The following is a 16,625-nucleotide window of genomic DNA, read 5'->3' on the forward strand; positions in this document are numbered from 1 at the left end:
TGGAGCATGTGGAGGTTAAAGAGCTTGAATAGGTGGGGCCCAAGAATTAAGCCTTGAGGTACCCCACAAGTCGCAGTTATTTGTTTGAAGTGGTCTACAGTGTCAAATATAGCACTTAGTGCCAGTAACACCAACGCTGATGTTTTGCACGTGTCCATGTTTAGACAGAAATTATTTTAAACCTTTTTGAGGGCCATCTGAAACCTGATTAAAGACTAAGATGTTACTGAGTTGATTGTAGATAACTTTCTCGTTTGATTTTCTTAAGCATTGTGTTGCAACAGTTCTTTACTGAATAGTCATACAAAGAAAGCAATTGAAAGCATTGAAAGCAAATGGATACAGAGAAAAAGACAGCTAAGAAAAACAGCACAAAAAGGCAGAGTTCTACCAAAAATACCAAGCAGGGACATCAGGGAATACTTTGTGCAGCCAAGTTTCAATTTACTGTCATTTCCCTGGACAGCTGTCAGAAACGTTCTAGCCTGATATCTGACAGATTTGCTAAAGACACTCGTTTCAGGGCACAACTCCATGTATCACTAATTTAATGCTTGATGACATGACCAATTATAGTGAGCTACAGCATGTCAAAAGCTGTGTATCAATCCATTAAATGATGCCTTCCAAAACATTAAGCAGCAGCTTAAGCAACATTTCCAACTCTGGAAAATGCTGACTTTGTGAAAACCTTGCATGTATTAGATCATACTTAGCTATATTCTAAAGGACGTACTACTCATACAGAAAATGCCAATTACAATGAATGTAACTTTCATGATGCCTAACAGGGTTGGACTGGGAAAGTGATTTAGGCAGGGAATTTCACTCAATCCCAGGCCACCTTTGCACATAGACCAGCCAAATGCAGACTGTATAGTTTAAATCGTCTCCTGCTATACACTTCAAACAACCCACAATGTAGCATGACATTAGAGGAATAACAAACTCCATGTGTAAAATATTTACAGTTTGACAGTTTACAAATACACAACCATGTAGAGATGGAGGGCGAACACACCCACAGACTCCTTTCGTAAATGTAATGGAAATTGGAAGTAATGAAAATAAGGAGTAATAGAAACGAAAAACAATAGAAACAACTTCATAGACACCTACAGTTCCAAAGAGCACATAAGGTCCAACAAACTGACTTTTACTTATTTTTCGCAGCTAGCAAGTGCAGCTAGCTTTGTAATATACATCTCATGGTTTCTTCATGTTAGTATTGCATGGCTGCTTATTTCCCTTCAGTCTTGCAACATCACTGTCAATTGATTTTTTTTTTGTTTTTTTTGTACTGACCTAGATGTTCCTTACTGGTCAATATTATTATTATTATTATTATTATTATTATTATTATTATCTGTTTCAGGAATTTAATAGAGCTGGGAGAGTTGGAGTGTTGATTAATGCTAATAATGTGCTAACTGTGGTGTATAAACAATGCAGTGCAACATATGACATGATTAAGAGACTGACCATTCTACATGATGCATTGTCACAGTTTTGCATTGCCAAATCTCAATATCTTGATGGACTGTTACACCACCATACAGTACTGAAAAGTAGTCTTGGAACATCATTTCTATATACAATGATATGTTTTGTAATTTCTATGTTGAAATACTCATTTGTCTGTTTGTATCCATCTGAAATCTATCAACAATAACAGCCAGAATTACTAACAGATGAATTGAAAATGTAAGTGAGGCCAGTAAAAGTACTCAAACATTACTGAGACACTGTCTCTTTCCTTTATATGTGTCTGTATTTAGTATTTTATTTAGGTTAATGTTTTATTGCATATTTCTTCTATTGGATAAGAGTTTGACATTTCTAAGCATGGAGTTTATGAGTTTGCACAACTGATTCTCTGCCAGGCTTGTCGGATGTTGTCTTTTTGGACAGGTCAGAGCATCCAGGGAGTTTACAGTTTTCAATGTATCTGCAATCTGTCTCACATACATTTTTGTACCAAGGGAGAATATTTTTGATTGATTCAGGTTTTCTACAGTAACAGATTTGGAAGGTTAAGTGAAAGTGTTCTAGTTTTCTGTTCTTCAGTTGTACCCAAAATATTGATTGATCAGTTATAACTGAAACTCTACATCTTTGAATATGATACAGGACAAGCAAATTAAATTGTAAGTGTGAATAATCAATTTAAATTACATTTTAAAATTATGATCAAACAGTCCCAAGACTATTGTTGAGCACAGTCATATATACAGATTATACACTATATTGCCAAAGGTATTCGCTCGTCCGCCTTCACACGCATATGAAACTGAGTGACATCCCATTCTTAATCTATAAGGTTTAATATCATGTTGATCCACCCTTTGCAGCTATTACAGCTTCAACTCTTCTGGGAAGGCTTTCCACAAGGGTTAGGAGTGTGTTTGTGGGAATTGTTGACCATTCTTCCAGAAGTGCACTGGCTTGCAGTCTCCTCGCTAATTCATCCCAAAGGTGTTCTATAAGGTTGAGGTCAGGACTCTATGCAGGCTAGTCGAGTTCTTCCACACCAAACTTGCTCATCCATGTCTTTATGGACCATGCTTTGTGCACTGGTGCGCAGTCATGTTGGAACAGGAAGGGTCCGTCCCCAAACTGTTCCCACAAAGTTGGGAGCATGAAATTGTCCAATATCTCTTGGTCTGCTGAAGAATTAAGAGTTCCTTTCACTGGAACTAAGGGGCCGAGCCCAACTCATGAAGTACAACCCCACATCATAATCCCCCCTCCACCAAACTTTACACTTGGTACAATGCAGTCAGACAAGTTCTGTTCTCCTGGCAATCATCAATCCCAGAGTCATCCATCGGATTGCCCAATGAAAAAGTGTGATTTGTCACTCCAGTGAAAACGTCTCCACAGCTCTAGAGACCAGTGGTGGCGCTTTACACCACTGCATTCAATGCTTTGCATTGTACTTGGTGATGTAAGGCTTGGTTGTAGCTGCTCGGCCTTGGAAACTCATTCCATGAAGCTTTCTACACTGTTCTGAGCTAATCTCTAGGCCACATAAAGTTTGGAGATCTGTAGCAATTGACTCTGCAGAAAGTTGGTCACCTCTGCGCACTACGCGCCTCAGCATCCACTGACGCCTCTCTGTCATTTTACTTGGCCTACCACTTCATGTTGCTGTTGTTCCCAATCGCTTCCATTTTGTTATAATACCACTGACAGTTGTGTGTAGAATATTTAGCATTGAGGAAATTTCATGACTGGACTTGTTGCACAGGTGCCATCCTATCACAGTACCATGCTGGAATTCACTGCTTGTAGAGGCAATGTTTGTAGAAGCAGTCTGCAGGCCTAAGTGCTTAGTTTTATTCACCTGTGGCCGTGGAAGTGATTGGAACACCTGAATTCAATGATTTGTTTGGGTGAGTGAATATTTTTGAAAATGTAGTGTATGTCGTTCTCAGAGCATGGCATGCTGTAAAAGCACCATCAAAGCTGAAAGATTTATGTACATTTTGGAGCTACATGCTTTTAAACAGCACTTTTTCATTTATGTCCATGCTTATTATTACATAACACTAACAAACAGATTGGAAGTGTTACAAAAGCATGGATGCGAAAGTATCCATGCTTTTTGGTGTGAAAGTAGAGGAGGCAATGGATAGGGCAAGATGGAGGCAGATGATCCGCTGTGGCGACCCCTAAAGGGAGCAGCCGAAAGAAGAAGAAGAAGAAGAAGAAGACAAAAGCATGGATGCATAATTAGAGGGTGCAGGTGCTAGACTGGCTTGCTTGTCTCCTACTGAAAACATGTACTCTATTGTACAAAATACAGCAGGCCCCACAGCATAAATGAAGACTTGAATTGTACTAAAGAATGGAAAAAATTTTGGCTTTTAAGACTTTAATTTATTAAGTGTTGTTGAAAGGAGAGGTGATATAACACAGTGGTAAACATTGCAGATGTCATATTTAGAAGGAGCATATATTTACAAAAAAAATCATAAGGTAAAACATGTTTTGTACTGTCTTCAATTTTATACCGGTCAGGCAGAATTTACTATTTACTCCTGTTTTACTGGTATTTTATGCACTGTTCAAACCGTTTTGGAACAGGATTTCTATATTGGAAACCAGTGTTGACCAATGCTCATGGTAAAACTGGCAGACCATCGGGAGAGTTCCAGTTTGTCTCAAATACCAATTGGAATCTGATTTCTTGGAGGTTTGTCCATAGCTCCTGTTTTTACAATGTGATAAAATCAGGCTGAAAAATGTTATCAAAACGGATGATCCTTATCGAGATGACTTTCTCTAATAATAATTTCTCTAATATTAATTTTTACATCATATGACACCTCCAAGGTTTTCTAAAAAAAATAGTGTGTGCGTTAGTAAAGATGACAGAAAAATGGGTATAAGTTAGAGCAGCCCATCGTATTATTAACTGCCTGCCTGAATTGAACCCATTCACAGCGATTCACTCAGCATACCTCATTAAATTTAAAGTCAAGGCAGTCATTAGAAAAGAAGCTGAACATTTCGGTGCTGGGATGTAAGCAGCCTGAGCTCTGCCACCAAGCCCATTGACATGGCTGGGCTTTTGACATTGTAAAGCAGGAGGGTGATCTGACAAGACATCTACTCATGTTCTATCAGAGCCTGTACAACGTGCCATCAGTCTCAAAACTGTCCTTTAGACGTCGCTGCCTGTCTCTCCAACCGTATGCATAGGTGGCTTTTAAATGGGGCATCCCAGAAATGCATGAGCCTAGCGCTCCTTGCGACCTCCTGGGCCGTTCTGTGCATGCAGAGATGGCAGGGGACACAATTCAGCATGACACTCCTGGTTGGAGCTGCCAAACTGCCACTTCCTGTCCCATTTATTCACACGTTGTAGGAGTTGAAATCCAGCGCTTTGAAGATCAAGGAACAGACATCTGTCTGCCTGTCCGGACGCGCTCTTTGACTTACCATTACTGTGGTGGAGAGCTGCTCACTCAACATCAGTGCCAACACTGATCTGCATTACAGATGCAGACAGAGATAGTGGACACAAGCAAATCTCATTCAGTAGGTAGCCCACAACCAGGGACATCATGCCTAGTGGCTGTGCGTAATAATGAGCTTACAAGCAGAAAGGTAAGCATATCATCAAAGGTAGCTTTTATTTATTCACTCTAATGTAGCTCTGGGTGAATATAAGCCTAGTTTTGATACCTGACATTATTAAAACATTATTATTGCACAATAAATTCATGTTCGGTAAATTACACATTGTTTTAATTGATGAGTTACAGATTACAATTCTAACCAAATCTTTGTCACAGTGATGAATGAACACTTTTACATCTCTGTTTCTTCAGTTGTTTTGAGTGCTCTATTGCAGTGCTATTCCATCTGAAGGCTACAATGGACGAATCACATGTGAACTACAACATGTCAAAAAAGTCCTGAAAACAGAATTAGTGTGAAGGGTGGATTTTGGGGTTTTTAAGCCAGGCACATCATATCAATCAATGCCTAAGGATTTTCACAATTAGCTGAAATATTTTCAAGAATCACAGCCTAGCAGGCTACATCCAGCCGTATAACCAGTAGATAAAGAGGTAATGAAGAAATTAAAACATTTTATAGAAAATACTTTTATTGAATACTACACATATTCAGACATGCTTTGTTCATGCACTACTTGAAAAACCATACCGATGGATAGGTAATTAGAAAGTAGACCATTTTAATGCATATTAAGCACACCTATGTACATTATACAACTGTTTACAACATGTTATAAAAAATATTTAACTTATTAAGCTAAACATTGTTTGGGAGCACTTGGGGGAGGTCCTCTGTGGGGGGAAGGAATCCTAATGCCTGTTCATCGTGCCTGATACCTTATAAAATAAAGGGTATTAGGTTTCTGAGAAGAATGTCCCAGCTGTTTCTGAAGCTTGAGTTTGAATGGGTTCCTTTGAGTGATCAGCTGTTGCTGAAATGGCAACTGGCCATGTACTCATTGAACAGTAAAAATGTCTGAAGTGCTGGACTTTCTCTGCAGTACTGGACAGATAAAAAACTAATAATCAGATGGACGCATGACAAAATGCATTAAGAGATCTCATATCTTTTGTCCATAGCTATGTTATAAGAAAGGCTTACTGATTCTTATATTTACATTTTTTTGCAAAAAAGTTAAAATGTAGTGAATTATTTGTTTTATTTTGCCACAATATGCTAAATTCAGCAAATAAATAGTAATTATGCATTAAATGTACAGAAGTGTGTTCTCTGTAAAATATGTGTGTACATATTATCGCTTAGAAAATCAACAGAACAATATATATATTCTGTAAATATACACCGCCTCTCATCTCTCCTATGCACACCTTCAATGTGTCAGGTCAAGGCTGAAGACTGACTGTGAGACGTGATAACGTGTTGGCAAGGGGCCTCAGAATACACTCACGTCAAAGAGGTGTGGAATCTTGTCAAAGCTGTGAACATCAGGGTCTTGGCAGGGTGACTTGTTCCTTTAGATAAAAATGGCCCAGTAATGTCAGCAGCTGTGAGGCGGAGGTGTCATCTTTGTGTGGCCTACCTGTAGTGGTTCGAAAACAAGGCTAACTTTAATGGAGGTTCACATAAGGACGATTACATTCAGTACATGCAAGTTCAGAAAAAACTAGAATGATCGTATATACTGATGTATTACTGACTGTACTGTACTTAGGCTTTATTTGATTTTTACTTAACTGAAGTCTTATTAAAACATGGAGGCAGATGATCCGCTGTGGCGACCCCTAAAGGGAGCAGCCGAAAGAAGAAGAAGAAGAAGAAGAAGTCTTATCAAAACAGAATACTTGTACTTTTACTCAGTTACATTTTTAGGACAAAAGGCATCATTTACTTCATATATTTTCCTTAGACTTTCAAATGATCTGTTACAAATCTCAATTTAATGTTTTTTGAAACAGCCTACCAAAATAATATCAGTATAAAACAACTTCTCACAACTCTAACTCTGCAAATTAGTTGTGTTTGGACCAGTACCACTCTTCAGTCACCACATGACTCAACTTTTGGACAAACAAATTTGACAACATAGATTGGAAGGAAGTTTGAAATCTTAGAAATAAGTCCCTTTTAAAATTATAAGAATTATCCAGTAAATTATAAACTAGCAAATTATAAATTATAAACTAGTAAATTTAGCCCTGCTGTTATGTCAGACTGTTCTGTCTGTCACTGATATGAAGAAACCATTGATCATCTCTTTTGGAATGATCTAATACAAAGTTTTCTGGAATTACTTCTTGACCTTTCTGAGAATGAAAGTAACTAATGATTTCATTTTTACTCAAAAATATTTTTTGATGTATTCACTAGAGTTGACAAGGATTTTGTTGTGACTTTATTGTTATTAATTAAATACGCAAAAATGTACATTTTCAGAATAATCCCTGTATTTTTTGTTTTCAAAAAGGACCTTATGTATATGCAATCCTTAAATTATTCAAAAAACCCCTTAAGCAATTAATATTCTTGCACACTGTACCAATTATTAATTAATGTAACATTCCTTTTGTACCTCTTGTGTCCTCAGCTGTTGTTAAATTGTCTGTTCTTTTGTATGTACATTAATCATTGCTCAATAAAGCATTTCTATTAAAAAATATCTGTTAAAACAGTTACTGTTTACTTTTCAATATTCAAATATGGATACAAAAAGGGTTGAAACCCTTGTTGGTGCTATATAGAACCTTTTTCAAAGATGTTATATATAGAACCATATCCAACACATAGCACCATCAATGTGGAAAGAACTATTTAAGCATAAAATAGTTGTTTATAGAAAAGATGGTTCTATACAGAACTTCTGCCTTCACTAAAGAACCCTTTAAGAACTATCTTTCTAAAGTGTGTATAAACACACACACACAAGTATATGAGTGATCACACAAAATGCAAATATTACATCCATGAGTATATGTGTAGTAAATTAGGGGTTAAACCAGCAGTTCCCATTTCACCTGGCTTGCTGTTTATAACTCATACAGTGGATAGAGATTAATTGAAGCTGATGTTGGCTTCATCTTATTTCCCATTTCACCCTTAATTATGTAGCAGTTGCATTCAAATGCCTGTACAAGTGCACCTAAACACCTAAAAGACAAGAATATAAAAGCTATTTAAGGAGGATGAGGACATATCCGAGTAGGTGGACAAATATCGACTTGAATTTACTTGGCTAGCGATAGTTTGTAGCACCATGACGGCCATGATTTTGCTATTTTTAAGATAGAAGCTTTCACCAATTTTTATTTTATCACTAGCCACCTCACTTGTCTCAGTGTAGCATGTGAATCATAAATAGCAGTATGGAGTGAAGAAAATGAATCATTTATTTTAAGGCAATGCTGTGTGTGTAAAGGAGAAAGACAGCTAGAGTTTGAATTTGGCTTGTCTGCACTGTGAAAGTTCCAGTCTGAAAACAAGTCCTTAATTACATTTCTACATAATTTAACATTTAACGTAGACTTACTTTCATGCGACATAATTTCAGTGTGCAGGAATGTTAGTATACTTGTAGTATTTAGCACAATGCATATGTATTGATATTTTATATGTAATCACTTTATATAGGTAGGCACCTATATAGGTATATAGGTATATAGGTAGGCACGACTTCAAAGGCCCATGTGTCTCATGTATTTCTTGTATCTGATCTTGCCAGACAAATATATGAAAACAGGTGCTCGCCATTAATGAACAATTAATTGTTTGCAATACTGCAAAGTGCTCAGTCTTACACTTACAGAAAAAACACAAATAAAAAGCTCGATGTGTTTGACTAGAGGGGTCATTTGCATAGACCCTGCCAATAATGACAGGTGCACATGTCAAGGATTATATTGCTTTCTTTGCCTGTCCATGTAAATGGAGATCATATTAATTAAAATACAGCCGTCAGCTTAGCATTACTCTGTTTTGACCAGGCATGTTTAACCTTTAGAGGTCTTAGTTTCAGTGGGTTTTTTTATACTACTTAAATTCATTGTTAAACGTACATATGCCAAATGATAGCCCCTTAAATAGCCAGGACCCACGATTGAACCCAATGACATACTTAAGAATAACTTGTCCAGTTTGCAGCATATTCTGTGTAGCAACTGAACAATAAGGGGTTAAGACTTTTAAGGGGTTACGTTAAATACACAGTGCTGGTAGTTCTGAGAGAAAAGGCTGAAATGGAGCACAAAGTTACAGATGTACAGTACTGTGTGAAGGTCTTAAGCACCCAAGACACATTTTCAAAATCTATTTATTTGTGTTTATTTGCTGAGAAAAGTGTTAATATTTGAAGCTCCCTGTTTTGACCAATCAGTGCTTCGGTAAATTGAGCACATGATGTAATTGATGATATTAACAAGTCTCTGTGGCGGCTGTGAAGGTGTCAAGGGAAAATATGGACCCAAGAAATTCTTGTTACTTTTACTTGTTTTTCATGTGTATTATTATATATTATTGAATTATGAATATGAGTTTATTCTAATGTATATTGTAATAAACCCACTGCTGAGGTAAACTGTTCAAAAATTTGCTTAGATGCCTAAAACTTTCGCAGAGTACTGTATAACGAAATCTTTGGACTGTATAGGCCTGCAACATGTTCATATCTGCTATTGTGCTATTGCACTTATACAGTACTTAAATCATTTGAGTTGGTCATTTGGGATATTTTAATCCTCTGCTTTAATTATTTAATTATGTTTTTCAAGGGTGGGATAGCCCCCCAACCACCTTCTGTCACATCAGTCACAACCAGGGTTGCCACGATGGCAGGATATTGACAGGTGTGACAGGACTTTGATTACAGCGTCAGCCTCAGGGCTGGAGCTCGTCATCTGTCAGGTGTGAGCTAAGCTCTGCTGGGCTGACGGCACGCACAAACATGGAGGAGAGATGGGGTGGAGGGAAGGAGAAAGGAATCATTAAATCATTAAACTTCTCTCTGCATTCCACTGTACTTAATATACACTTATGACAACAAAATGCAGCAACAGTTACTGCTCAGTTCACAAAGTCTATACATTTTATTACCTCAACATCCTCAAAAAACATCAAGTCTGCAGATCTGCCTTCGGTGGAGTATGAGAGGGGGTGAAAAAATCTCAGTGACAACCTCACATTGAAAATCTAAACGTTAAGGTAGATTCAGTTACAGTCCAAGAAAACAAATTCCTTATCAAAAACACTTTTTCTAACCATATGTGTCACAATTATCAGCATTTACTACTTTGTGCAGTCTCTATTTGTCAACATAACAGCAACATATCTTCTTTTATAATGCTTGATGAGTTTGGAGAATACAAAGCAAGGAACCTGAGCCCACTCCTCAATATAGAATCTCTCCAGATCCTCTTGGGCCCTAGCTCCTCTCTTTTGCATTCTCCCCTTCAGCTTACTCTGCTGACTTTCAGTGGGTTTTAAGCGAGGCGTCTGGAATGCCCATGTCAAAAGCTTTATTCTGTGGTCTCTGAACCTTCTTGGGTGAATTTGTAGGTATGCTTTGGCTAATTGTTATTATCAAACAATGACCCAGTTGCAGCTTTTTGGCAGAGGCAGCCCACGTGTTCTAAATGGTGGTGTCTGGAGACTTGATAATCTGGAAATGCTATGACCACCTTCTGCAAATCTCCTTGTGTGATCCTTGTAGAAATATCTGTCTCTCTCTAATCATCCTTCACACTGTGTGTGGGGATAAAATAAACCTGCATCCTGCAAGTGCACTATAGCTCTGGTTGTTCTAAATTTCCCAACTAGTGGGAAATTTCTCCTAACAGTGGACATGGCCACTCTAATATGTACACTTATGTAAGCTGGTGCTGTAGATGATCTTTCATATCAGGATAAATGGAGATAAAACTACTTTAAATAAATTCTCTTTGCATTAGCATACATTAAAGTTAAGAATTTTCTTTTTTGTTTTGTTTAGAGGGTGTCCAGGTTTTGGTATGACAGCAATGAGTAGCAAAACATGGGCATGTACACTGATTTTTTTTTGCCTATGTCTTACAGTACCATTGTCTCAGTACATTAATTTCAGATAGAGGAAAAGGCAAGTGCACAACCTTGTCACATTTACCTTCATTTATTATATAGAAGCTAGAGCTTCTGTGTTTATTCGATGTTTGATGTGCCAGACAGACCACTTCCCTCACCATCAAACAGAAGTGTTTGAACTATTTAGGATACAGTGTACTTGAATAGTATTGTTTTATATTACTGTCCTATGGGTTTATGGAAGAAGTGATTCCTGTAGATAAATGCCCCCACCCATACCCCACCCCCACAATGGACTATGGCTGTAGCGGACATACTTTGCAGATGTATATTTGTATGAGACAGGACAATAGGGCACATGGGTCATCTTGAGGAAATACAGCATGGATTTTCCCACAAAAAAGTAAAGCATGAACAGAAATGTATGTACAAAAAATGTGAAGGTCACTGGAGGAGAGAGGAAGAAACAGCGAAGCGTATGAAAACAGTTTCATAATCTTATGGTAAAATTCCAGGAAAATAGAGCAAAATTTATTTATGCAGAGGACATGAAGAATAGGTAAGAGTTATAGTCAAGAAATACCGTGGTCACCTTTTTTACAGCCTAGACATTATTCACTCATTAGCAACTGTAGACTTTCACGTTATTATTAAACAAAAAGTACACTGCAAATCTCTCTATAGGATTTCAAATAAATGGTATTCCTGTTCTAGACTTATCGCTGTCCCTGAATTAGGGGGACAATGGAGGTCACTCTTTTTATCTTCATGGCCCCTAAACTTGGGAGTCTGCTCTTCCTTCCTCTTTTCTCAGTACTTGCCTTGCTTTGAAACTATTATGTAGTAGTTGTTGTTATTGCTAGAGTGTATGTTGTTTCCATAATGTGCCCTTGAATTAGTGAATAAATGCATTACATCTTGTCTGCACAAACCACGTCATCAGACACACACACACACACACACACGCACACACACATATATGTACATTCATTTAATATCTAGCAGGATATGTATATATGCCTAATGTACCTGTAGTTTTTCTGTTAGGGAGGCTACCAGTCCCTTCGTGTATCCAGTTTAAACTACATGGTTGACCCCTGGTATGACCCCATGGTTTACTCCCCTGCTCATACACTTCCTGTACTGGACTCATCTCTGTCCCTGAGTTCAGACTGGTCACACCACTGGGAGCCAATCTTGTTATATTCATGGCCCCTTAACTTGGAGTCTGCTTTTACTTACTCATTTTTCAATACTTGCCTTGTTTTGGGGCTTTTATGTAGTATTATAGTTATTGCTATCATTGTTGTGTATGTCATTTCTGTAAAGCCTGAACTCAAAAATAAGAAAAGTGGTCTATAAATTAAACTTCTTTTTCTACTTTATCATATTATTACTATGATATTGGAGCAAAAAAGTAGAAATAACATAAGCTCTGGCCGCATTGCTTTTCAAAAAGCAGGAGAGGAAAGAGTGAACTGGAGAGAACTGAAAGAGCGAAGGAAAAAAAAGACGTTACCCAGCCTGTAAAAGTGTGGAGGGGCTTTGACAGACACATCTCATGCAGGCTGACAGCTCTGTCAATAGCCCCAGGATGGCAGGCCTGATTGACAGCAAGCAGGTGGTGGCTGAATGGAGTTGTCAGGCCAACTGTCAATCAGCAGCATTGCCGTGGAAACAGGAGAGGCAGTGCAGCTGTCCAAGGTGATCTGTTGTTTTTCCAAGTCAAAAACATGCGTAGCAGTGCACTGTCATATAACAAAAATCAAGGGGATGATGGGGGGAGGACAGAACCGGAGCTCACAGATATGCTTTTTGTACAGCTGGAAACATTCAGATTTCAGAGTTTATTATGAGCACTGAGACAAACAATGTATATTAGAAAACTAGTATTTATGGATGCACCAATGTAGGAATTGTGAGCCGATGCTGAGATCCGATATTTTTAATATAGGTCTGGGTATGCTGATACATAAACATCTGGAACACAACAGTAATAATTATAACAATAGGATTCATTCATAGCACCTTTCTAAATCCTGATGACTTTATAATTTCAATAATAGACATGTAAGAACACAAAGCAGCACACAGACACAGATACAAACACACAAACACACCGTTACTGTCCATAATAAAACAAGCATATCCAAAACTTTACAAAGAGTGAGCAAAGGTATTAAACAAATGGTATTAAAGTTTAATGGAAGTTAATGTAAAAAGATTTCATTACAAGCAATGTCTATTACTATTACTATTGTATTAGTTCACTTATCATAATATTTTAATGTAATGTAAATGACAGCTGCTCAGCTCAAATCATGTAGAAAAATAAAATCACCAACAGTGACTTGTTTATTGGATGAAATGCTCTCTTTCTTCTGTTTTCAGACAGTGGCATGACTGGCACACATGCACACACCCCAGTCCCTCTGCTATCAAGCAAAAAAAAGTTAAAGGAGAGTTTTCCACTGCTACAGAGGTTAGCTTGTTTTTGAGTGTGAAGACAATACATTGTGAGTCTGAGTCGAGGCTGAGTCAAGACCAAGACTTTATAGTGATCAGAAGTGGGATATGGCCATATATACACATACATCCACTGCTACAGTGAATTAGCTCACAGCTGAATCAGAGAAAGTATCTCAGTCCGAAGAAAATTTGCACTCACCTCTATGGAGTTCTGTGTTTCTGACTATTTCTGAAAGGTAAATGCAGTAGCGTTAACAAAATGCATTTTTCAGTAACCCAGTGTCCCAAATGTTCTGCTCTTTCATAGTACAATAACTACGTAATCAAATTTGTCCAAAGTAGGTCCAATGCTTATAATGTTTTGAGAAAATTGCTTCTGAGACAGACATGATTCTGATTTGACTGTGTATCACTGCTAATATTATAAAGATAACTGAAACACATTTAGAGTAATTCTACTGTTTTGTTTTAGAACAAAATAAGCAAAGAGCTCGAATGTAAATTAAAGGTGGTTTGCACTGCCTTTAGTCCGAGTGAGGGCCAAACACCCTTCGGTGTCTAACTGAGGACTGTGTGTTGATAGTCTTAATCAGACGTGTTAAGCACCTTACTAATGAGTGTGTAATTGTCTTTAATGCTTGTTACTTCAAGATGAGCATCAGATGTTTTAATTATGCAAGAAAATAGCCTCTCTGAAGTGTTATGGCCTGAGTCAGTTAGTGCTATTACCTGAGGTAGGACATTAGGCATGTAAATCATTTGTTGAGAGAGAGAGAGAGAGAGAGAGAGAGAGAGAGAGAGAGAACGCTCCTAAAACGCCTAGCACACAGCATGTCATCAGTGCTCTGGTATAAGGAGGCAGTGGACATAGAGCTCACAGGCATAGAGAGGATCATTAGTGTAATCTTCATTGCTTTGACATCCTCAGACACAAATGACCTCTGATACTGCAGGGGGGATTGAGTCTAAGTGACTCTAGTGTGGTGCAAGACTGACTGAACACTGGCTACCTTTATTGTGTGGTGTAACGTGATTTGAAAGAATCACGAGAAACGTAGTTTAGATAGGTTAACATAAATGAAAACTATGCAGGCTAACTTTGCACTGTACAATCCAGAGCTAACAGCAGTCATACCAGACCACTGGTTACTATGAATTACCATAAGGCTAATGAAGCCATCAGTTGGCTTAATAGAAGGTTATACTCCAGTAATAAGCATACTGGAGCTACATAGTTAAAATAATAACAACTTGGTGTAAACTGTGTCGTTATGCATCTCCAACAAACTTATTTCTGTGGTTTCTGACACTGTCTGACAGTTATGGACAGAAGCAAATCTCATACAGTACTATGTAAAAGACAGAGACCACCTATCACGTATTTAATCTCTAGTCACATGTTTAGCATATTAAGTGCAAGTTATTCATTTTACGGGATTTCATTTACGGGTTATTCATTTTTTTCTGGGGAGCTTACATACAATATTCTACTTCCATAATAAACATCTCCACTTTTCATTTTTAAATTTTCTACCTTATTTGAACAGGGCAGATGTTCTTTATATCGCGTAAAACAGTCATTATGAACAGACCAATAAAAATGTTCCAAAGTTACTCAGAAGTACTTACATTTACTTACTTTAAGAATGTTACCCCCAAATGTTAAAGTTACTAAATAAGTGAAAAAATGCGAGTTTCCAATAATGAAGTGAAAATAAACGAATGAATAAAATTGGTAACATCTGTGCAAGACCTGGTAGACGATCAAAACCGCCACCATCAGAAAAACAGTACTTAAGGCTTTCATCTTTGAGAGAGAGGAGAAAATGAAGCTCCATTCTTGATTCAGAAAAATTACAGATGTCCCTGCAGATTTCTTTGAAAAACTGAAAGCAAATCTTCTGAAAAGAATGGATGCTGTACTAAAAGCAAAGGGTGGACATAATAAATACTGAAAAAAATGGTTGTTCGGATTTCGTTCCTGACTTAATGCCCATTTTGACTGAAAAATAAATGAAAGGCTTTATTTAAAAGCTAAAAACAGCAGCACCAGCTTTCAAGTCTGAATTTTCTCTGTGTTTTTATTCAAAGTGTTATGTTTTAGTAACAGAGTTTGCACAGTGCTAATTGGTGGGGTTTCTATTACTTGTTAGCTATGTTAGCCTCATAGCTCCAGTATAAAAATAAGAAGCAAACTTTGAACACCAAACATATCTCGACTGACCAACCACATTGCATGTGAGGGGGAATTGTGTAACTTCAAATAAATAAAAACTGCTGCTTTTTTTTTTCAAGCTAGGCTCTCTGTTCAGTCAAGCTGAGCAGAACTACACCAGTGGCCGTCTGTTACAGCTGTGCTGTGTTAAAGAACGTCTTGTGAGATTATTCTTACCCACTGCTATACAGCTCTACAATTCTCCTTACTGATCTCCTGCTATCTGACCTGTGCTGAACCACATCACTGTATCTCCTCTTCGATTAATACACTGCAATATATCACAACTATTACTGTACAGACACTTTCACTATGCACTTTACACTGTAATATTGATGCAACTCAGTTATGTCTATGTGCTTCTACTTTACCTCATACCACTCACTGCCTGCTGTATGTAAATACAACAAATCTGTCTCATCTACCATGTAAATACGTGAACAGATATACTTCTTTTATTTTATTTCTCTTGTACTTTTTTTTCTATTTTTCTGCATAGTATATGTACATTTATGTGCAATTATATGTTTTGCTACTGTAACACTGAAAATTCCCTCCAGGATCAATAAAGTTCTACCTATCTATCTATGCAGCATTTAATCCAGTAGTTGACTCAGGTCTTGTCTAAGTCTAAATGCCAATGAGCTGATGTGCTGATGGATAACTACAATCAAACAAGCCACCAGTACAGGAGAAAACACAGAGACTGATGAAGACAGTGTGGCTTCTCAAACCGCTCAATACACATCTAACTTCTGAAAGCTACAACTGATGAAGGCCGCATAACCTGCATTCTTTAAGAGCTATCTGGCTTTGTCATTCTTTATAGGTGGGATGTAGCCCAGCCTGACAATATACATCAAAATTTTCTTTAACCTAATTTGGCATGAGGTCAAATTGGCTT

Source organism: Pygocentrus nattereri, chromosome 7, assembly GCF_015220715.1.
Source record: "Pygocentrus nattereri isolate fPygNat1 chromosome 7, fPygNat1.pri, whole genome shotgun sequence".
NCBI lineage: Eukaryota > Metazoa > Chordata > Actinopteri > Characiformes > Serrasalmidae > Pygocentrus > Pygocentrus nattereri.